At 44.6% G+C, this 23,815-nt stretch overlaps 1 long non-coding RNA gene across 1 annotated transcript in view; it reads right to left on the reverse strand.

The window, feature by feature from the left end:
- Positions 1–1,570: 1,570 nt before the first annotated feature.
- Positions 1,571–23,815, reverse strand: part of LOC141991849 (uncharacterized) — a 40,533-nt gene continuing 18,288 nt past the window's right edge. The window contains exon 7 of the long non-coding RNA XR_012640484.1: positions 1,571–1,977. This is a non-coding gene — a long non-coding RNA (uncharacterized LOC141991849). The remainder of the gene's footprint in view (positions 1,978–23,815) is intronic.

A 23,815-nucleotide genomic window follows, 5' to 3' on the forward strand; every position in this document is an offset into this window, starting at 1 on the left:
GAAATCCATGGTACACCCACACTTTGAATATTGCCTGAAGTTCTGGTTGCCCCATCTCAAAAAATATATTTATTAGAATTGGAAAAAGTATAGGGAAGGGCAACAAAAATTATTAAGGGTCTGGAACAGCTTCCAGATGAGACGAGATTAAAAAGACTGGGACTTTTCAGCTTGGAAAAGAGATGACTAATGGGGGATATGATACAGGTCTGTAAAACCATGAATGGTGTACTGGAAGTGACTAGGGGAGAGTTATTTACCCCTTCACATAATACAAGAACCAGGGGTCACCCAATGAAGTTAATAGGCAGCAGGTTTAAAACAAACATAAGGAAGTAGTACTTCACACAACACACAGCCAACCTCATTAATGATCTGGACGATGGGATGGATCGCACTCTCAGCAAGTTTGCGGATGACACTAAGCTGGGGCAAGAGGTAGATATGTTGCATGGTAGGGATAGGGTCCAGAGTGAACTAGACAAATTGGAGGATTAGGCCATAAGAAATCTGATGAGGTTCAACAAGGACAAGTGCAGCTTTAGGACAGGCTGGGGACCAACTGGCTAAGCGGCAGTTCTGCAGAAAAGGGCCTGGGGATTACACTGGATGAGAAGCTGGATACGAGTCAACAGTGTGCCCTTGTTGCCAAGAAGGCTAACGGCATATTGGGCTGCATTAGTAGGAGCACTGCCAGCAGATCGAGGGAAGTGATTATTCCCCTCTATTTGGCACTGGTGAGGCCACATCTGGAGTACTGCGTCCAGTTTTGGGCCCCCCACTACAGAAAGGATGTGGACAAATTGGAGAGAGACCAGCGGAGGGCAACGAAAATGATTAGGGGGCTGGGGCACATGGCTTATGAGGAGAGGCTGAGGCTGTTCTCAGTGGTGGCAGATGACAGAACAAGAAGCAATGGTCTCAAGTTCCAGTGGGGGAGGTCTAGGTTGGATATTAGGCAAAACTATTTCACTCGGAGGATGGTGGAGCACTGGAATGGGTTACCTAGGGAGGTGGTGGAATCTCCACCCTTAGAGGTTTTTAAGGCCCGGCTTGACAAAGCCCTGGCTGGGATGATTTAGTTGGGGTCGGTCCTGCTTTGAGCAGGGGGTTGGACTAGATGACCTCCTGAGGTCTCTTCCAACCCTAATCTTCTATGATTTTATTATTCTAAACCTCTGACTGCCACAAGCTGGGACTGAATGACTGGGGACCAGATCATTCAATAATGGCCCTGTTCGGTTCATTTCCTCTGAAGCATTTAGCATCAGTCACTGTTGGAAGACAGGATACTGGGCTAGATGAACCACTGGTCTGACCTAGCATGGCCATTCTTATGTTCTTAACCAAAGAACGATGAGGTGTGTGTAAATATTTGTAATGAAATACAAAATTATGGAAAAACAAGGTTTTTCACCTGTTATGAATTGGGAAATAGGGCAATTTTCATGGACTTTTGACAAAAGTAGTTCATTTTTCATTCAAAATTGAGTCCATTTTCCATGCAAAGATGTCTTTTGTATCAAAAATAGGTGGAATAGTGCAGCTTTGTATGTTTTTTATCTGGGGGGGAAACAGCCATTTTGTTAATATTCCAAATAAAGCAAAATTTGAGAGTTGCAAAACCATATTGAATTAAAGAGAAAAAACTGTAAAGTGAAAATCTATGTAACAAAAATAGTGAATTTTTCAGAAATGTAGGAGAGACCTTTAAACAGTATCTGTATGCTTAGGACCATCTTGTAAAGCTCACTTGTTGTCAATCCACTTTGAAGAGTTTGTCCATCAGGGAGAGATCTCTGTGCTTGCTCTGTATGACGTCATCAAAATCTTCCAGACAGGTTGATTGCATGTCCATGAGGCTGGGTAAAACAGAAGCCAGATTTCAAGCTCTTCAAGGGTTGTGCTATGGAAATTCCAGCTCATGAATCAAAATTAGGCTTCACAGGCTTCAAATCACCAAATCTTGCAGTGGTTCTGCGGATGAATGATCACAAAGCCAGAGGTGTTAATGAATAGACAGCACTGTTAAGACTTCCTACAATGGAAGTAAATGACAGAGGTGGTTTATCTTATTGTTTCTAAGGGGTGCATTTGACTGGAGTTCTTATTGTGCAACTGGAAAGAAAGAAAGAAAATGTACAAAATGAACCAAAATAATGACTGACATTACCTAGCACCTTTCATTTAAAGATTAAATTACTTAGCTAGATAGATCAATCAATCAATCCCTGATATTATATCTGAAAAGCATTTTTATGACCTGCATTCTTACATCATCCAATGGCCTGTAGATATAAATATAGATCACAAGGATGCATTCATTATCTTGAGTATCTGCTTTCAGTCTTCCCTTTTCTGTGTAGCATTGTGTTTGCTCTACTGTGAAGTAGCTATGGTTTGTATCAACTTGTGCCTTTTATATTGTAAACACATGTGGGTCGGGACACCACTAATTGCTTTGCACAGTTACATTCTGTACAACACTTAGCACATTTATGGTTGCCTTGTAACAGGACATATTAATAATTATGGTGAAGCCTGGAGAGGATACCACTGTGGAGAACTCAGTCTGTCCCTGGAAGGCTTTATCAGACATAGCTAACCAAGTCAGGAGCCAGAAGATAAGGAACCATGAATAATAGACAAGAATTTTAAGCTGCAATATGCTGTTTTCCTGAGTCATGCCCTTCCATTTCATTTCTACAGCATTGCCAACTTCCAGTATTCAAAAAAATTCAGGGATCAGGCCCCCAAAACATCATAAGATTGGTTTAAAAATGATGAGACTTTAAAAAAAATTGGGGATTCCTTTTCATGTGCAATCCTTAGACCTAGAAGCTTATTTTTTTTAGTAAAAACTGAAATTTTCATATAATCCCATGACTCCAAGAGCTGGGGCTTTAAGAAAAATGTTCCAATACCATGAGACTCATAATAAGATCATGCAGGGTGGCAGCACTGTTCTGATTTGTTCAATACTTTCCTAGAGAAACTTTTCACTTTTACTTTCTCATGAGCCAATATAGAATCTTCACTGTTATTTTCCAAGGCATTATACAGCACAGCGTTATGGGCCAACTAACCTCTCAACTTTTAATTTATCTAATTCAGGCCCTGACTCTGCAAGGTGCTTAAGCATATACTTAGCTTTGAGTAGTCCGGTTGATTTTAGTGGGTCTACTCATGTGCTCACAATTAGTACCCACCAAACTGGCAAATCATACCTCACTTAAACAAAAATCCATTGGGCTCAGTTTTGCTGTCACTAGCCCCATCAGATGTTTTTGCATGCCCATTGTCCAAGAACACTCAGATGACCACCCAGGACACGAGAGTCTTTTCTCAAACACTGGCTGGATTATGCCAAAAGTACGTATTTAAATGTACTGCTTTTCACTTTCAGGTCCTTGAGGACCAGAAACAGAAGAAGACAAAACTTAGCTGCCAAAGACAAAAAAACAGACTGAACTGCTTTTAATTTAAGATATTTCAGTACAATTATTTGTTAGAGTCATGGAGGAGTAATGGAGCAATCCTGTTTTACCCAGATGATTTTCCCATGACAAATGATATTGGCTCATCATTTGAGGTAATGATTGAATTCCAGTATATTCCTTTCTCTAAAGCATGGGTAGGCTGCAAAGAGCTCTTGTTTTCCTTGGGACATTTGTTTCCAATTTTGCAAACACTGTGAATGTGGTTATTTTTGTAGCAAAGTTATGAAAGCATTGCATTTTATTCCTCATGTTAGAGTTAATTATAAATCACTCACATTGCACTGCCCACAACAAAGTTCTCAGACCCAGAAATTGAATCATTTGTGATCGCTGCTCTCCCACCCCTGCGCTCTCTCTCTCTCTCTCTCTCACTGTCAGCTGCTCTTGGAGGGAGGGAGGGAGGGAGGGGGCGTTATTTTAAGATGTTTTTATTGGCTTCGAAATATAAAGTGTCAGTTCCAAGCTCTTTTTTTCCCAGAGCAAGATAAACTCCTTTGGGCCATACATCATTGGGCTTTTGCATTGCTTGACAGGACCTCACATCTAAATGCCTTTGCAATACCATATCTGATGACTTATGGGAGGGTTGTAGTTTTTCAGGGGGATGTATCATGAAAAGCCCCTTTCAGTAGCTTTGGGCTTAGTCCCAGGTTTGCTTCTTTAACACTTTCAATAACAACTTTTCTTCCTTTGAAAAACAATATATTACTGTAACTGGCTGACTCCCTGTATACTTAGGTTGTGGTTTTATGTTTCTTAGAGAATTGCTTTGTTTTGTTGTTGAGCTGTTGTTCTAAATTAACAGCTAAGCTTTTTACATTTGTTTGAGGATCGGGCATGTTCTATAAAGCAGATTAAGACTGAAAATTCAGGTCAGAGGATCACATCAAGTTCTGTTAAAGGAAATTTGTTAAAGCTCCCCTCCCACTAACCTACTTAGTGTCAGGTCTGATTTGAAAGCATGGCGCTTACAAGTGTAGAGAATTTAATCAAGTTTCCTCTTTTATTGAAAAAGATGAAAATCGGACTTCTCTTTAAAATAAACGGCTTGATTTTTATCTGTGCCTATGTCGCAATGTTTGTTTTCTTTCCTAGGGATTCCGTGCAGTAGCAGGAGCTAGCTGTCAATAACTGTAAGAAGGGATTGCCACTACAAACAAAACAATCATCGTTAACTTAATTAGGCTCCAGTTTAGGAAAGTATTTAAGTACATGCTTAAGTCTATTCCATGCTCAAGACAGCATTTAAACACATGCTTAATTTTAACCATGTGCTTAAATCCCAGTGATTTCAATGAAACATTCAAAAACCATGAGCTTGGCTTAAAAATCATTGGATTAAAAAAAAAACAACATATTTTGGGTTGTGTCTTGTTTTCTCTGCAATCATAAGGGCTAGAAACTTAGTGTTTTATACATGAAAACTTAACTTCAATGGGTCTTAAGCACATGCTTAATTTTAAGCACATGCTTAAATGCTGTCCTGAATAAATGTGCTTTCCTGAACTGAGACCTTAAATCATTGTATCAGTTTATTGCAATACAATCTCCCCTTTAACAACACTCTTTGCAAGACTTGTGAAATATACCCGTCGGAGGAAGATGAATGCTATGGTATAAAGAAATGTTTGTAATGGACTTCAGCGGAGGCAGGGTCAGAGGCCAGGCACATTACATGGAGGTTACAATCCCCAATGGTGACAGGGAAAGAACTCTCCTGTTTGGACTCGTGAAGATAGCGGCTGGGAATAATTCACAAATCTTGTCACTATCCGCTTTGAAATAAAGGGAATCAATGTTGAATGCAAATAACAGAGCAAAATGCAGAGCTATAAATGGTGCATTAAGGCTCCCTTTGATTGTGAAAGGCCTCGTACTTGTGTAAGGAGAGAAAAGACTCAAAAGACAAGTCTATTTTGCAGCCACGCTAGCACTAAAGAAATTTCTTTCTGGAAAACAATCCCCTGACTTTGCACTGAGTGGATAATATATGGGCTAATTTAATCACTGACACAACTCCATTGCATAGCATCCCTTTGCTTATTTCATGGAGATGCAGCCACTTATGTTAGCAGAGGCTCTGAGCTGGGACTCAGGAGACTTGGATTCAGTTTGCATCCCTGCCACTGGCCTGCTGGGTGACCTTGGGCAAGTCACTTCACTGTCCTGTGCCTCAGTTTCCCCATCAGTAAAATGGGGATAACAATACTGGTTTCCTTTGTAACATGCATTGAGATCTAAAGATGGAAAGCACTATATTGGAGCCAGGTTTTATTATTGTCCGTAATGCCAGCAGACCCCAGAAAAAAGGCTAATGACAATAAACCTGTTTATCCCAACATTCTGAGTCTTTCCTCCCCTCTCTGTAAGCGTCGGGCTTTTCATTTTTTAAAAATCACCCTAAGAGTCTGTTTATATAACTAGAGAAGCACAGTTCCGTTTGCAAACACCACAGCACGTGCCAGATCCCGCCTGTATTATACAGAATGCCATTTTGGGTAGATCAGCATAGCTCCATTGAAGAAGAAAGGGCGCTGCCCATTCACACCACCTGAGGATCTGACCCACAGCACCTCCTCCTGCTGCTTAGTTCTGCAGAGAGGCTAATGAGGAAGGTGCCTGTTATGTGGCTTTTTCTTTCCACAAACACGTTTAAGACTAGCTTGATCAATTATCCCCAGGTCTCCTATATCCATTTAATGTAATTCCTATCAAGTGCAGTTCCACCTACAGCACTAATGGGTGACATGCTGATCAACTGCTTTGCTATAGTTAGCTAACTTAGATGCCTGTGTGTCCAGTGCCTTATCAGGGGAATGAGATCTTTATAAACAATAGCAGTTCCATTCTCCTTCCCAGGAGGATAGAGCAGCATGGGCGAAAGCCAGAAGCCCACTTTTCAACAGAGTTATAAACAGTAATAGTTATAACTGATTATAGGTTGTAGCAATCAAAGCAGAGCGAGGGCAGTATGACCAGTGGATAGAACACTGGATTAGGAGCCAGGAGATTTGGAGTCTAATCTCATCTTTGCTACTAACCTGCTTTTTGATTTCAGGCAAGTCACTTCATCTCTCTATGCTTCTGCTTCCGCTTCCCATCTCTGTTTTTTCTAGTCAGATTGTCGCTTTTTGGGGCAAGGACTGTCTCTTACAATGTGTTTAAACAGTGGCTTGCACCGTGGGGCGTCGAGGGTCTAATGTCATACAAATAAATAATGACGCTGACAGTCACTGATCACTTCAATAAGCGTTTTCAAACTAGAGCTGTTTGGGAAGCTTTGTGTAGGCCAGCACTCGCTCATGTAAGGACACCTGGCTCAGACAATGGGATTTCATGGGGTAGAAAAATAGGCATAGTGTAAACATGCAAAGCCTAGTCAGTTGTCAAGAACTCAAACCTCTAGAAAGGATGGTACAAATCAGAGTTCTCAAAGTCAGTCCACAAGACACATTGCCAAGCCAGCTGTGGGCCTTGGGAGATCTGCCCACCCAGGGACATTGGGAGCCTGTATATTCTACTGCAGAACACAGAACGGGGGAATATCGGATGGAAGCTGAGCTGCATAAAAAACAAACTTACCCAGTCTCTGTAAGTTTCCCTTTTCCCACCCCCGCTGAACATGACCACAAGATGCCTACGTGAGCACATGCATTTTAGCCACACGTGACATATGCATAAGTCTCTCCTCCCTGGCCCTCCACACACAAAACACATGACATTCACATGTGTCACATGCTCAGACACACATCTTCAGTATGATATGTTCCTAATTCAGAGAGAGCGCACTGCTCACTGGACTAGATATCTTCAGTAGATGGAAGATAAGACAATGGGGGGATGGATAGCTCAGTGGTTTGAGCTTTGGCCTGCTAAACCCAGGGTTGTGAGTACAATCCTTGAGGGGGCCATTTAGGGATCTGGGGCAAAAATTGGGGATCGGTCCTGCTTTGAGCAGGGGGTTGGACTAGATGACCTCCTGAGGTCCCTTCCAACCCTGATACTCTATGATTCTATAACTCTTCTCAATGTGATGCTGTCTTAGCTCTCTTGGATTTAGCAACTGCTCTTGCTGCTTAAAAACTGGACCAGAAACAGAGACGCAGAGGGGCAGCCCCATGCCAACACTATTCCAAAGCAAGTACTGTTAAAAATTATGAGGCATCGTCAACAGAAGGTGAGCAAAAGGACAACTGGCCATCTCCAGAACACCTGGTCAGTGTAGTTCATATGGCTTTTCCTACTACGTAACGGAAACCTGGACCACCCACACCTTTCTTCATAGCTACAGTATAGTTGGACTGCAAGATTCAGTGGCCCATTCCTTGCACCGTAGCTAAGCTGCAATCGACACAGCTCAGGAAGGATGGTGCAAAAGTGGCTTCAAGCTATCTTTGTATTCCCCCAATCCTGGGACCATCCTGGTTCCAGACCAGTACCCAGCCACAGGCTGTCCTACTTTATACCAGCTGCCTATGAACCCAAGAGACTCTTCTGGAGACCAGAATTAGCTGGGGCAGAACAACATCCCTGCCCTCACCCCCTTCACCCTAGCAACCCTGCCCGAGTTGGCTGTGATGCATGTGAATCTGTTTTGCTCTATTTCAGCAGGGCAATCTGGCCCCAAAACCAATTTAGTAGTCTCAGAGCAGACTGCAATGTAAGGCTGATCCTCCGGATGGCCATGCAGAGCTCATATCCCCCTTCCCACTGCCAATATAGGGGACAGAAGTTATGGCCACAGGAAAGAGGTATAGCTGGGATGTCCCTGCATTATGCTGATACTTGTCTGTATGACTATCGCAGCCAGTGTAAGTTAGACAACACCTCAGGCTGCTCTAACATAACACAGAGGGGCCGGCCAGCCCAGAGCAGCAGCGGGATCAGAGTAATACACAGGGGAATGTTAAGAGCTGCAGTCTTTTCAGGTCAGCTGGGATCTGGCCCTGTGTGTTAAACAAATATAAAGTTAATATTAAAAATAGAGACAGGCCCAAACCAGACCCCAGCTCACGCCGATCTCTTTGATGGGCCAAAGAGGGACACAAAAAGCAAAGACAGCTGAGTCCTGGGGTGGTTGGGAGCCAGTACTAATTCCAAAGTCCAAACTTCACAACCTGGGCTGATCTTTCACTGTGACCTGCTCGGTTGGTCAAAAAATATACCTGCCCTGCTTAAATAATTGCTGTGGTTCAGAGAGTAGGATTTCATTCATCAATCGCTATTTTATTCACACATAATAACAGCCCCATTACATCAGATGATAATTGCAGCAGACATTATATGCTAATTTAATAGCAATGTGACCAATTTCTTGAACTTCACAAAATATGCGGAAATAATCAAGTAGGTTCTTAATTAGTATGCAGAGACTGGCTTATTAAAATCTTAATTAAATCCTTGTCTAAGCCATGTGTATTGTCACCAAACGGCACAAGAAAACCCACCAGAAGATGTGGAGAGCCTGCGTTTGCCCTCCACTCCGACGTTACAATAGTGTTAGTTCCACGTGAGCTCACTGTCGCTGCTCCTTCCTCCAAGCACCAGGCAGCCTGCCTGCGTCTGGCTTATGGCACAGCAGCTACTCTGTGAAACTGCCACTATTATTAGTTAGAGAACCAAGAAGGGGAGAGGCGAGCAATGCAAATGCTTTTGACTCCGACTACAATGCAGCAGCCCAAATCAGCCTTCTTGGGGTGAGCAGCGCATCTCTGGGACAGCAATGGCTTGCTCCATTTTCCCTGGTGTCCATAGGGCTTTTTTCCTCCATCTGGAAGGCCTCAAGCTGTCATTTCACCATTATTTCGAGCCTGGGCCTTGTTTGTCACAAGAGGTCAGGTGGGGTGAATCACGTGGTCTATCTCCGGGGCCTCTGACTGGTTGAGCTTGTCCCTTGTGCCTGGGAGGGCCAGCCCAGCTCAGCAGGATCCACTGCCACTTGCCTTCTCAGTGCGAGAGGCTGTGTGTTAGCTGAGTTCTCTGATGCAACTAGAAAAGTCACAAAGAGAGACTACATGCCCCTGTAGTGGCTTATCTTATTCAGACTGTGGCCTGGCACATTATTAGCTTCTATAAGTCCCCCACTCATGGGCTGCTTTACATCTGGCTTTCATAACTGTATCCCAGCTTCTGAAACTTCCCCGAGACCAGAGTTTTCTTTTTTGCAGCAGAAGTGAGATCTCATCTCTATGTCTCCCTGCCAGAAGCCTGTACTCACTCCTGTCATTCCCCACCAAGGGAGTGGGAACTGGCTCACTATTACTCTTTTATATTTTGGTTTACATAACAGTCCTGATCCAATTTCTGCAGACTGTTTCCCTGGGAATAGAGAGCTAGAATTGCATCAGGACAGCAACGAGATCCTGCTTGTGGTGAAGGGACCAAACAGGGCTAACCTGTGTGTGAACAAACATGAACTTGTCAGATCCAAACCATGGCAGTGCCAATCTGACCACGAGAAAACTGGGTTTATCCTCTTCAGTGCTCAGGATCTGCCAGTCCATGCCAACTATACCAATCACATGCACAAATTTGCAAATCCCTTTGCAAATAGAACTTGGAAGGGTTTACTCATCTGCCATACATATCACTAGCGTAGTCTAAAGGGACCACATATAATCGGGAAGATCACTACCATTATCAGCATTATCTAAGCATACTAGCTCATATCACAGCAACACACAGATAGAGCCAAATATGCAACAGGGCCTATAAAACTACAACCATAAAATTTGCCAGTATACCCTTCCACGAGCAACAAATCCCGCGTTTGTCTACTCAGCAGAGGTGAGAGATCCATGCATTGCCCCTGTGACACCCTGGCACTCCAATATTCACCACTGTCATGTAATTAGGATATGTTTTGTACAAAGTATGCCTTGTGAGGTATCATTCTAAAAGTCTCGATCTGCTAGACATTAATATCTCGTTGGATTGTGTGTGTTATCGCTGTGTGTGAAGTTATGAAGTTTGGCTCTGTGTGTGTTACTGAAACCTGTTGTGAGGTTGAAAACATCCACAAGCAGCCTTTCAGGTACAACAGTAAAAAGGCCAAACATGTGAATGGCTCATTGAGGAAAAGCACAAAAGCACAAGGATTACCCAGGAACTGTGTACAACAGAAAACTCTCAGAGATAGCACTACACAATGGGGACTGTTTGACCCAGGTCACAGCAAAAGAGCTTTCCAGCAAGTGGGAAGAAGATATAAAAGGGGGATAATTATATCATGATGGGACCTCACTCTCCCTACAACAACACACCTGGAAACACCTGAGGGGCAAGGACTGAACTGTGGGAAGTGATGGTCCCAGGCTAGAGGAATTTTTAGCCTGTGTATGAAAACCTGGGAAAGCCAAGGCAACTTGTGCCTTAAGACTCTGCCAGCCTGTTTATCACTCAGGGTGAGAATTTTCTAACTCATATCCTACCTATGTAGTGTGTTATGCTCAGTTTGTGGTTTTGTTTATTTACTAAGGAAATCTGCTTTGATCTGTTTGCTATCCCTTAAAATCTATCTTTTGCAGTTACTAAACTTGTTTTTGTTTTGTCTAAAACCAGTGTGTAGAAATCATAACTTGGGGCACATTGAGGGAGGGGGCGACTTTTATGAACTTACACTGCACAGTTCCCTGTGCAACGCAAGACAGTATAATTTTGGGTTTACACTCCAGAGGGGGGTGCATGCCTTAGCAACTGGGAGGTGCCTTAGCTGAGCCTTCCCATCCAGAGCTGACCTCAGCATCTATGTGTGAAGATGCAGCTGGGTATGTCCCCATCTGTGTGTAAGCTGGTGAAAGAGCAAGCTTGGAGAGCTTGACAATTTATCACAGCACCACAGCATGAAAGGCAGTCCAGGCTGGTGAGTCAAGTGGGCTCAGTGGCACCCCAGGGGGAACCCATCACCATTATGGGTGAGATTTGCAAAGGCACGAAGGGCAGTCAGATGCCCTGCTCCCATTTGGAGCTTTGAAAATCTTCCCCGTGTAGACAAAATGCTCCTTTGCATGCACAACTCCTGTCTCATGCATGAAAAGAGATGGCTTCGTGTATGCAAACTAGAGTTGGGTCAAATTTTTCCAACAAATTGTTTATTTGACAAAATATGAAGTTTCAGTTGACCCGAAAGTTTACTATTGACATATTCGACACAAATAGCTTTGGTCATTCACAAAATGGCCAAAAGAGGAGAAGGTGGAGGTGGATGTGCTGCAGCTGTCACCACAGCCACCTCCATCCCTGTTATAACCTTCAGCCCCATGCTTAGGGCATTCACCTAGAATGTGAAAGACTCAGGTTCAAATGCCGGCTCAGGAACAGACCTGAAATGGGCAATTCCCCAAAAATTCCCCATAATGTTCAGATTCATTTCAATCTGAAACCATTTTTTTCTGGAACTGCCACCAAATTGACAAATCAGTTATTCATCTCGCTCTAATGCAAAGAGCTGTGCTCCCGGACTGTGCGGATGCATTCTGAGAGACCTCTTTGAAAATGTAGCCCATCATGATTTCACATTTATCACAGGGATTATCACAAGGCCTCACAAGATTTTACCCTGAAACCTCTTGGGATGGTGGGCTAGTTATATTTTATTTCATGGAGTTAATCACAAGGTAACTGTGAAATTGCTGCCGAAAACTACTGCAGCTAGAAGACCATTCAGCTGGCAACAAGGAAGTACATTCTTCAAGGGAAGAGGACTGAAGTGCTATCAATTAAGGACTGCTCTTTGTTCAGGCTGAGGGCTTTTCTTTTCTCCTGCCACAATTGCTTTGGCTGTATTAACTGCAATAAAACAAATGAGTACATGGTGGAATCTATTGTTCTGCTGTAGCCAGTGAAGCCAACCATTGCCTCAGAGGCTTCGCTTATCCGATGCTTTAGTACAATTGTTCCACTAGATGTCAGAGCAGAGCACAGAGTGACCAGGCAGGGCTGGAGCTCCACATGCTCAGCACTTCGGTGAGGCAGCTGCTGTTCTCAACTACTCACAGCACCTAGAATCTGCAACACTTAGTACTGAACCTCAGCTGATATAACACTTCGGCTGCACGGCACTGGAGAAAGGTGTCCTGGGGAATGAAAGGGGACCCATTCTGATTGGGTGCTCTGCCTTTCTTACTCTAGACAAGAGATTTGCATGTTTGATTGGCTTCGCTGAGGGAAGAGAGGTTAAATGATCTTTAATTTCTGCAATCTGCGTTGGCTGCTGGTGAAGCAAAGGGTTTAGTTCAATATCTTGCTGATAGCCCACAAACCCTTTCGTAGCTTGGGTCTCTGGCACCTGAGCAAGTCTCTGCCCTCTGGTATTCCTCTGAAGCCAGGTTTACACTACAGCATAGCTCTGTCACTCAGGGGAGTGAAGAGGTGTGATCCCTGACCAACAGAGCTGTGCCCGCAGAAGCTCCAAGTGTAGATGCAATTTGTAGGGGCAAAACTGCGCTTCTGCTGGTATCGGTTGTTTCACACATGGGGGTTGGTTTTACTAGACAGGTACAAAGTGCAGTAGACACACTACTTGCATTTTAGAACATAAGGACATAAGAATGGCCATACTGGGTCAAACCAAAGGTCCATCTAGCCCAGTGTCCTGTCTTCCGACAGTGGTCAATGCCAGGTGCCCCAGAGGGAATGAACAGAACAGGTAAACATCAAGTGATCCATCCCCTGTCACACATTCCCAGCTTCTGGCAAACAGAGGCTAGGGACACCATCCTTGCCCATCCTGGCTAATAGCCATTGATGGACCTATCCTCCATGACTTGTGTGGAGAAAGTAAATAAGGAATTGTTATTTACTCCTTCTCATAACACAAGAACTAGGGGTCACCAAATGAAATTAATAGGCAGCACATTTAAAACAAACAAAAAGAAGTATTTTTTCACACAACGCACAGTCAACCTGTGGAACTCCTTGCCAGAGGATGTTGTAAAGACCAAGACTATAATATAACAGGGTTCAAAAAAGAACTAGATAATTTCACTAGATAAGCTACTTGTACCTTTGGGGTGGGTTGGGAGGACAGAGCCCCTAGAATCTAGGACTGAGCAAGACTACAGTCATCGGGCCCCGTTCTCTTGCCAATGGGTTGGTGTGACTCACATTGGCTTCAGCACAGGCACTTGTATCCAGATGCAGGAGAATCAGGCCTAGGGCAGGTTTACACTTAAAACGCTGCATTGGCACAGCTGCACTGACAGTGTAGACCTGCTCTAGGCACTTTCACACCCCTTAGCAATGTAGTTATACCGAAGTAATTCTGTAATGTACACCAGCGCCGTGTGGTATGTGGGGGAGGATGGGTGTGTGAAAGACAGAGACGCTTTCTTTCCTCTCAGTGTCACTTGGCTGGTGAGACTGGCTTTCCTCTGGGTTTCTGACAAATGCTTTGCATTCTAAAGGTCAGGTCCAGAATGACACTTTGGGACCTGTTCTCTGGCTGCTCTTTACTATTCCCCTCAGCTCACGCCTGGCTGCCCATGTCTGCCCCATCTCCCCTGCAGCTGACATCCAAACTCCTCCAGGCACGGGGGACATGCAGCAGATTCCCAGCATTAGCTGTCAGCTCAAACAGAGGGGAACAGCATAGTGACACGGAAAACATGTTGATCTGTATTAGCCCTTTGCTCAAGGCCCGGCCGTAATTCCTAGTCGGGGGAGCAGCCTTTCCTGCAGGGGTATTATTCTTACAATAGAGAAGCAGCCTCACACCCCTTGTGTGGGGAAAGCTAGATGTTATTTTGTCCTGGAGCTCCCCTATTCACCAGCCGTAATTCTTGCAAGAGAGACCTGCTGGTAGGGTATACATTCTTGTAAAGAGAGAAGCCAGCAGAGACACATTTCTTAGAGGGAAGAGCTACTAAAATGAATGTATTTCTAAAAGAAACTTCTTCCACCTCCCTTCCACCAGGCTATAATCTATGTAAGGAAACACTTATTAACTCTTTAAATTTCCAAGGGGGAATCAATCCCAACAAGGACCTGCTTTGATGAATCATCCCTTAGCAGGTGTGAATGTGTCTCCAACACCCCATGCCACATCCCATTAGCAGCCCTGGGGACTGGAGCCACTGATCACGCTCTTAGCAGAAGGAAATGTGCTGTCCGCGGCTAGAGGCCAGGGTGCAGGAGAATCCCAGCTAAAGGAAGGATTTTTAAAAAAAAACATGTTTGTGCACCAGCACAAACGGAGAGATGGGAGCCCTGCAGGGCAAGGGACGACTCCTACTCAAGGATGTATAAAGAACTGTGCTAGTTTCTGATGCTGTAGGTATAATGGGCCAGCTTTTCAAAAGAGCCCAGCGTGTTGGGAACAGAGCTGGCTCCCATTGTGGGTGCTTAGAAATCTGCCTTGAGCACTTCAAAAAATCTGTTCCTGTCTCTTTTGCTGAAGTACTCATCTGTGGAGTGTCTGAGTGCACCTGTATGAATCATTTATATTATCGTGGCATCCAGAGGCCTCAGTCAGGATATGGGCCCTATTGTGCTAGGAGCTGTACAAGCACAGGCTCTGAACCTGCCGTGAGCTCTGCACAGGCAGACCCCTGAACCCACAAGGAGCTTGTTGCAGGCTTTGGACTGTGCCATGAATTGCTTATAATGAAAGTCGTTTCGGAGTATATCCACTCCCCCAGGAAGAAGAACAAATGTCCCTTCCCTGTCCTGGAAATGTAAAGCCAATTACTTGAGATGGTTCATTTCTCAGAGGGGACAGTGGGGGCCATGTCACAACTCAGTTCTAAGATGCAGACTTGCTGAAAGACATGGATCTTGCATTAAACCATTAAGCAAGCAAGACTCAGCTTGATGGTGGGTCATAGTGAATGTCAAAGCCCAAGGCTCTCCACCAGAAAGTCTTATCTCTGTCAATTCAAATACAGACTCCATAACCCAGAACCAGCATGCTGAAGTTGACCTGACACATGAATTATTATTGATACTAATCAGAGCTTGGAAATTTTTAAACAATTTTTTAAATCAAAAAATGGCTGCATTCAAAAACAAATTCTGAGGTGAAAAATGAAAAATGTCAGCTATTTTTCACCAAAAATCTTGTGCCTTTTTAAAATATTTTTTTCAAATTTTTTATCAAAAAGCTAATAGAAGTGTTTTGTTTACCAAAACCCACGTGGCATGGTAAACAAAAATAACAAAAAAAGTGAATGTTCTTGATAAAAATTTGAAAAAGAAAAATTTTGTGGAGTGAGGTTTAAAATACAAAAATGGGTCTCTTTCCAACATTCTGAAATGACAACTTCCTTTTTTTGAAATTCTTCATGAAAACAGGTTTTTGTTTTTGACCAACTATAGCAAAACCACAACAATAATAATGATGATGATTATTGAAGAAAGGCTTTACAGAGATGGGGGCCAGATTGTACTCTCAAGTTACAGCAGTGTAAATCAGGAGGAGAAACATTAATTTGGCAGAGTTATACCGGTGGATGTTTTTCCTACTGCTGAAAGTGAGATTAATATTTTAATGAACAGAAAATTCTTTTGCTTCTAAGTTACAGTTTGTCTGAACCTGTGATTTTTTTTCCAAATGCCTTTTTTATGCATCAAAGGCAGATTATAGACAGTCAGAGTGAGATCTTATTTATAGTTTCCAATAACCTTTGTTAAATTATAACACAATACTTACAGAAGGTGACTGTGATATCCATCTGAATACCAAACGCCCTTATAAGGACCAGTGCTATTACAGTGCATATTAAATGAATCCAGAATGATGAGGCACTTTGGATAAATTGTGATCATATTATATTTTTAGATTATCTTCATTTCTCTTTTTTGGGTCATCTTAAATTGTTTTGTCATCTTCATCTACTAAAGAGCGATGAAGAGAAGCTGATCTAAGGGATTTGATGATGCCATCCTGGGAAACCTCTGATAACTCAGAGCTTCTTCTCAATCCTTTTACCTTTTCTTATCACATATTCTCCCTTTGCACAAACATTCAGGCCACTTTACTATTATACTAAAGAGGAAATGCTTGCAATGAAGGGTGGATGTGATATAGCTCAGGGGTGAGCAAAACTCCCAAATGACCAGCATTTTGAGGGTCAGATGAAAATTTTGCCCTGTTTTCTGACCTATGAGTCTTCTAAAACCAGAAGCAGGAAAAAAAAGTGGAAAAAATAGTATGTGATCATGTAATTAAAGATAGTATCATAATATATACACACAAGGGAGCTGAATTAAGGTTGCACTGGCTAAATATTTAGCTTTGCAACCTTAACAATGTTCTTTTAACATAATGTTCTTTTAACCTTATTAATGTTCTTTTTTGTAGGAATCAAGGCAAAGGACAGTTTTAAAGACATCAGACTTTTGAATTGTTCTTTGTCTTCCTCCAAGGTCTCTGAATAATCAGGGTGAAATGTATCCCAGTACAGTGGCCCTGCACAGAATCCTGTGCACCATTTAACCATGCTTTGCTGGTGAAAGCGAAGATGTACCTACAAGTGACTTGAAGATCTAGTGCAAAGATATTATTCATACATTGACACCAGTTTCAATAGCGAATGTGCTTAACTGACTACATTAGAGAGCTTTTAGTCTTGCATAAATCTCTGGGCCACTCAGCTACACTTGGGTTTTCATCAGTTTACTGGGCAGCCTTCCTGAGAGCCAGCAAAGTGGAAGGCACAGAACCAAAAGAGGACCCTGTCGGAGGGTGTCATTTCACAGCATCTATTCTAGATTTACAATGAGTGTTACTCTGTATGGTGCTGGAGACACACACTGCAGTCTGTGTTATACAGTTGATACCAGTCTTCTCAATGAAATCGCTTCAGGGTAGGACATGGTAAAATGAGTGGTTTTGTGGCATGGCTACATTGCTGTGAAATACAAATTAAACATGAATGTCAAAAAGGCCAAAGGCAATCATTCTTGGAAACCACCATACCACCGCCAGAACTGGAAATGGAGAGGCTGAGAAAGGACAGTCTATAATCTGTGTTCTGCTGACATACACAGGAGCTTGGCTGTGCTATTTTCAGCACCTACTAGTTTAGAGATTTGGACTCTGGTGCCTTCCTAAAATACAAAGGACACATAAAGTCCCCTTTAAAGAATGCAAATGGTGGTGATAGTGATGATGACATATGAAGTCAACTTTAATTGCTCCACTGCAGGGCAAAAGCTTCATTGTTGTACTGTACTAAATTCTACATCCTGGGTCAAACTTGACAGCCACCCAGATCATGCAAACACTCCCACTTCATCTATTCATCTCAGTCACTGGGGCAGAGGTGGATTAAGATTTACTGGGGCTCTGGGCACAAAGAACATTTGGGCCCCCCATGCCCTGGGGATCAGGGGGGCCATGTACCCACGCACACTTTTAAAAATGGGAGGGTAATGCCCATCCACTTTTTAACCTGGGCGTAGGAGCCTCAGGTAGGGGTGGTGCAGCGGCAGCGTGGGCGTTGCTTGGATTGGCAGGGGGGCACTGCCCCTGCACACTGCAAGCCTCAGGCCTAGAGGCAAAAGGAGGAGCGGCGCCGCATGTGGTTGCTGCCTCAGGTGCAAAGCACAGGCAGCGGTGGAGGCAGCCTGTTACGGGAGCAGAAGGGACCTGGCGGGGGCAGCCTGGCAGCGGGAGCCAGGTGCAGGCACTGAGCGAACCCAGGCAGAGTGCAGTGGCTGCTGAGTCCAGGCCAGTAGCAGCGGGAGTTGCGCTGGAGGAGCCCTCCCTGCCCAACTCCTCACTTCCTGTGACCTTCCCGGGGCTCCCCGCCACCTCCCAGGCCGGCGTAGGGCCTCCTCTCCCCACAGAGCATGTCCTGGGGGCAGCTGCATGACCTGGGGGGTGGGGACATGGGCTGGGGGCTGTTCTCGGGTACCTCAGCCCCTGCCCAGGCCAGATGGAGGGTCTGGGGCTTCCCATACTGGCCCAGGCTCCCTGGGCAGCTCTGATCATTTCCTGGCTCTGGTTTCTGGCCTGACCACGGGTAGGGCCCTGGGGGAAGAGGAGGAGCAGGGGGCATGGCCACAGTTCCCATGCTGGTGGTTCACCCATTTCTACCCAGGTTCATGCGCTTGGGGGCCCCCAAATTGGCCAGGCCCATGTGTTAATCCACCATTGCACTGGGGGCCTGGCTGTGCCTACCATCCACTGGTATATTCCGCAGCATGGCCTGTTGTAGCCACAGTCCATTAATGAGCCTGCAGTCTGAAAGTTCTTAGTATGTGGAGGAGGCATAATCTGCCCTCTTTGTGAGAAGATACAGCTGTTGTTCCATTGATTTTTAGTACAGTTGGACTTTCAAACTTTTACAAATGTAAACGTCAAGCCGGGCTGAAAATCATAATTATTGACATACTTCATCAGTAATAGTAATTGAACAACAAACTCAGCAAGCCATGGTAGGCCTCCCTTAAATGGTTTAATGGCTTATTATGTCTCCAGGCTGCCAGTCTATTTCTCTCTCTTCCTACTTCAGTCACTTTTATGTTTGCAGTCCACACGTAATGCGTTTTTTCTTTTTTAGAGTCTCTTTCCTTTAACAAGCCTCGGAGCCAGCAGGAACATGCTGTAAATGAGATATGGCATCTCGGTGTGGCCATCCTAGGAATATATATTCAATACATATGCAAATCAATTCAGCTACAGCTCTCCTCGGGTGGGAAAAGGTGTGTGAATATAGTCAAGTATCACTTTAAATTATCTTCTCCACGGAGAAGAATAACACTTTAAAGAACCAAGGAAATGATGCAACTGGACTGAAATTAAAGTCCTTTTTTCTTAAAAAGGAATTTATCATGCCTCTGCTTGCAATAGCCACAAATTCAGAAAGCTGGGTATATAAAGAGACTAGATTCCACCTTTAAAACCAGACAGACATGGCAATGTACAGATTCTCCACTGAGTTACATACAGCCCAAGTGAAATCTGTAAACCAGATTCTGATCTGTTGCAGCAGTATAAATCCAAAGTGATCCCACTGACGTCAACAGTGTCACTCTGAACTTACACTGATGTAACCGAGATCACACTAGTATCCAGCAGAACAAGTGAGCTGTAGCTCATGAAAGCTTATGCTCAAATAAATTGGTTAGTCTCTAAGGTGCCACAAGTACTCCTTTTCTTTTTGCGCATACAGACTAACACGGCTGTTACTCTGAAACCTGGCATAAAATCAGAGAATTTGGCTCACAGCATTAATAACCCTCTTTCAGGTTAGTCTTAAAGTACAGTCAAGGGTCAGCTTCTGCTTGCTTCCTATCGTCTGCAATGGAAATGCCCAGCCATAATGGAAGGTAGACCTTCATCTACGAAGTTTAATTGAGGGTTTGAAGATTCAGGATCCTCATCGTGATGGTATAGTTCATAAAGGTCATAGTTACTGAAGGTGCTGTGTACTCAGAGTGCCAGACCCTGCTCTCAGTTACACCCATGTAAATCCAGAGACTAGCTCCACTGGAATAAATGGAGTTACTCCACATTTTATCAAGGTAGCTGAGACAACTCTTGTGTAATCATTCGTCAGATCACCAGCCAGAAGACTGATCCTACTTGAAATGTAAGTAAATAAAAAATAAATAGTCACCACCAGACAAACAGGGTCTGTGGTGAGGGCGGTAGGTAGTTTGCTCCCTCGTCTCCTTGCACTGAAACACAACAGTTGCATATTTTGGGTTGAAATGACTTTGTTTCAAAATTTAAATACAGACTACGTAAAAAAAAAATGTCCAAGGTCCAAATGGAAACAGCATTTTGAAATCATCTAAACAAAATGTTTTAATTGACTTGATCTGATTTTTTTTTCAGACCTTCAGTTCACTGAAAAATTTCGAGATTTTGACTTTTCATCTCAATTTGGGATGGGAAAAATTTCAGAATCTTGAAAATTCTCACAGGATGGGTCATTTTCCATCCAGCTCTATTCTAGATGCTACTATAATAATAATAACAGTAAGCCCCTGAGTTTCGCAGGACAGAGGTTTTTATTCCTGAAGATCTCTAGGTGATGGCAAGGGGGAACCTGGTAATTTTCAGCAAATATGTTTAAATATGTGAGGAATATTAATTAGCAGTAATGGTTCTTGGGATATGTCAACCTTGGTCCATCAGCCTAGTATCCCTTCCTTCAGAGTAACACTGGCACAGAACTAGAGCACCAGGAAACATGAAATTCCCCAGGCCTGGAGATTTTTGTGAGAAATGCAAAACTCTGCTCAAGCTTACTGAAAAAAATTTACTGATGGGTGTGATCCTTTTGAGTAACACTTGACTCCATTCCAAGCAATGTTGGGCCTGGTTTTGGTCTTGTTTCCGAATCGCACTCAAATTAGTGGTTCCCACTGAGTTTCACTGTGTGTTTCTGTGACAGGTTGACATACAAGTAACTCAAGGACGGTGACTCAGACTCACACTAATTGGGACTGAGGGAAAGGCTGGCATGAACTTCTGCCACGCAGCCTCTTGGCTTTGCACAGCTCTGATAGGGCCTCAAAAGTTATGACACAAAAGTCCAGAGGTGTCAGTTAATGACTGAGCCTAAAAAGCTTCATTTTGGGTAAGCATTCAAAGTTAAGGTGCGATTCCAATGTCTTTGCTCTGCAAATCTGGCTGTACGTGTCATGAGTTTGGTCCTCACCAGATTCCCAGAACTTCCAGAGTTGGAAATACCACAACGATTAGGCAAAGGTCCAGTCTTGCACAGAGTTTTCAATTGACTTGTCCCTTCCTACCACAGCTTTTCACATTTACACATCTGTCTGAGGCTTTTTCATTGGAGTAAGTTTTTAGCCGATTTGAACCCTGACCTGTCTTTTTAATCTTGTCCAATCATGCAACTGCTATGAGCATTAATGATCCCTCTAACACACCCCACTCTGCGAAGAGCAACATGTACTTTTACCATTTGGTAAAAGAGGTACATGGCTTAAGAGGTGAGAGACTGGGGGCTTGGCTACACTTGCGAATTAGTGCACAATAAAGGAGCCCCAGGGGCGCTAGCTCACTCCCCGTCCACACTGGCAAGGCACGTACAGCACTCTGACTCCGCAGCTAGAGCGCTCCTGGTGATCCACCTCGGTGAGTGGAATAATGTTTCGTGTGCCCCCGCTGGAGCACCGCAGCGCCAGTATGGACAACCTGTCCTGTTAATGTGTTCTGATTGGCCTCCAGAAGTGTCCCACAATGCCTGTTCTAGCCACTCTGGTCATCACTTTGAACTCTACTGCCCTGCCCTCAGGTGACCAACCATCAGACCCGCCCTTTAAATTCTCTGGGAATTTTGAAAATCGCCTTCCTGTTTGCTCAGCCAGGCATGGAGTTCTCTCAGCGAATCTTTTCAGGTGACCATGCCTCCACGTGCCAGGTGATCCCCGGTATGGAGCAATGGCGAGGTGCTGGACCTCATCAGTGTTTGTGGGGAGGAAGCTGTCCAGTCCCAGCTGTGCTCCAGCCGCAGGAATTACGATACCTTCGGGCAGATATCAAGGGGCATGAGGGAAAGGGGCCATGACCGGGATGTACTGCAGTGCAGGGTTAAAGTGAAGGAGCTGCGGAATGCCTATCACAAAGCACGCGAGGCAAACAACCGCTCCGGTGCTGCCCCTACGACCTGCCGTTTCTACAAAGAACTGGAAGTGATACTTGGGGTCAACCCCGCCTCCACTCCGAGGACCACCATGGACACTTCAGATCCCAGTGCAACAAGGCAGGAGGAGAAAGAGGAGCAAAGCAGGAGCGAGGGTGCTGAGGCGGAGGAAGACATCCTGGAATCCCTAGATGCATGCAGCCAGGAGCTGTTCTCAAGCCAGGAGGAAGGTAGCCAGTCGCGGCGGACGGTGCTTGGGGAAGGACAAACACCAGAGGAGGTTCCCAGTAAGCAGCTTTTATTTTGGGAAGGAAGTTACTCAGTGTGGGCTTTTGGGGCGAGGAGGATTAGGGCTGCATGCATGCCAAGATGTGGAATAGGGCGCTGATGTGCTCTCTCACATTGCGGTAATCGGCCTCAGTGATCTCTTCAAAGGTCTCATCCAGTTCAGTATAGGGGCCCCCTGCCACTGTTGGCTCTCCCCAATGCGCAGAAACCCAGAGGATAGTACAGCCGTGAAACAATCAGTCACGCTTGACCCTGTGCTTACTCACCATTTTGGGGCTCCCGTGGGTTATGTGCGCTTGCTCTGGGATGGGCAAATTATGCTATTGTATAGACTGTGCTTGCCCTTACGTACGGGGGAATCATTGCTCTGTCTGGTGTGAACAATGCTGTCTCTGGTAAGTGTTGCATTTTGCCTTTACAGATACAACCTTGAGATCTCAGCCGTCCATGTTATCACCGGCCGAAAGACTCCAAAGAATCAGAAAGAGGCCACTTAGAAGCAAGGCAGACATGTTGCATGAAGTAATGCAGCATTCAAGTAATGAAAATCGAAAAGTGCAGGAGTGGCGGGAGAGTGAAATGAGGATTTGCCAGCAGAATGAGGAGCGCCGGCCCAAAAGCACGGTGCTCCAGCAGCAAAGCATGGATTGGCTGATAAGCATAATGGAACGCCAAGCGGACTCTATCCTGGCGCTTGTAGCCATGCAGGTGGAACACTACTGCGCCCACCCCCACCCCCCGCAGCAAGTCAGCGTAGCAAACACAGATTCCTACTAACATTGGAACCACTGCACTTCACTCCTGTGCAGGGCACCAGACATTACTGGTGGCTTTCAGCCTCAAATTGTTCCCTCAAGGCATCCCTAAATCCTTGCAGCCCCGCGCTGGGCCTCTCTAATATCCCTGCTCTCTGGCTGTTCAAATTCAGCCTCCAGGTGTTGAACCTCCAAGTTCCATGCCTGAGTGAATCCTTCACCCTTCCCTTCACAAATGTTATGGAGGGTACAGCATGTGGATATAACCGCAGGGATGCTGTCATTGGCCAGGTTCAGCTTCCCATACAGAGAGCGCCACCGGCCCTTTAAACGGCCAAAAGCACACTCCACAGTCATTCTGCACTGGCTCAGCCTGTTGTTGAACAGCCCCTTGCTGCTGTCAAGGCTCCCTGTGTAGGGTTACATTAGCCATGGCATTAAAAAGTAAGCAGGGTCTCCAAGGATCAAAATGGGCATTTCGACTTCCCCTACCGTGATCTTCTGGTTTGGGAAAAAAGTCCCGGCTTGCAGCTTCCTGAACAGGCCAGTGTTCCGAAAGATGCGTGCATCATGCACCTTTCCAGGTCAGCCTGCGTTAATGTCTGTGAAATGCCCACAGTGATCCACAAGTGCCTGGAGAACCATAGAGAAATAGCCCTTCCGATTAACGTACTCGGAGGCTAGGTGGGCTGGTGCCAGAATTGGAATACGC

This window comes from Natator depressus, chromosome 8 (assembly GCF_965152275.1).
Source record: "Natator depressus isolate rNatDep1 chromosome 8, rNatDep2.hap1, whole genome shotgun sequence".
Taxonomy (NCBI): domain Eukaryota; kingdom Metazoa; phylum Chordata; order Testudines; family Cheloniidae; genus Natator; species Natator depressus.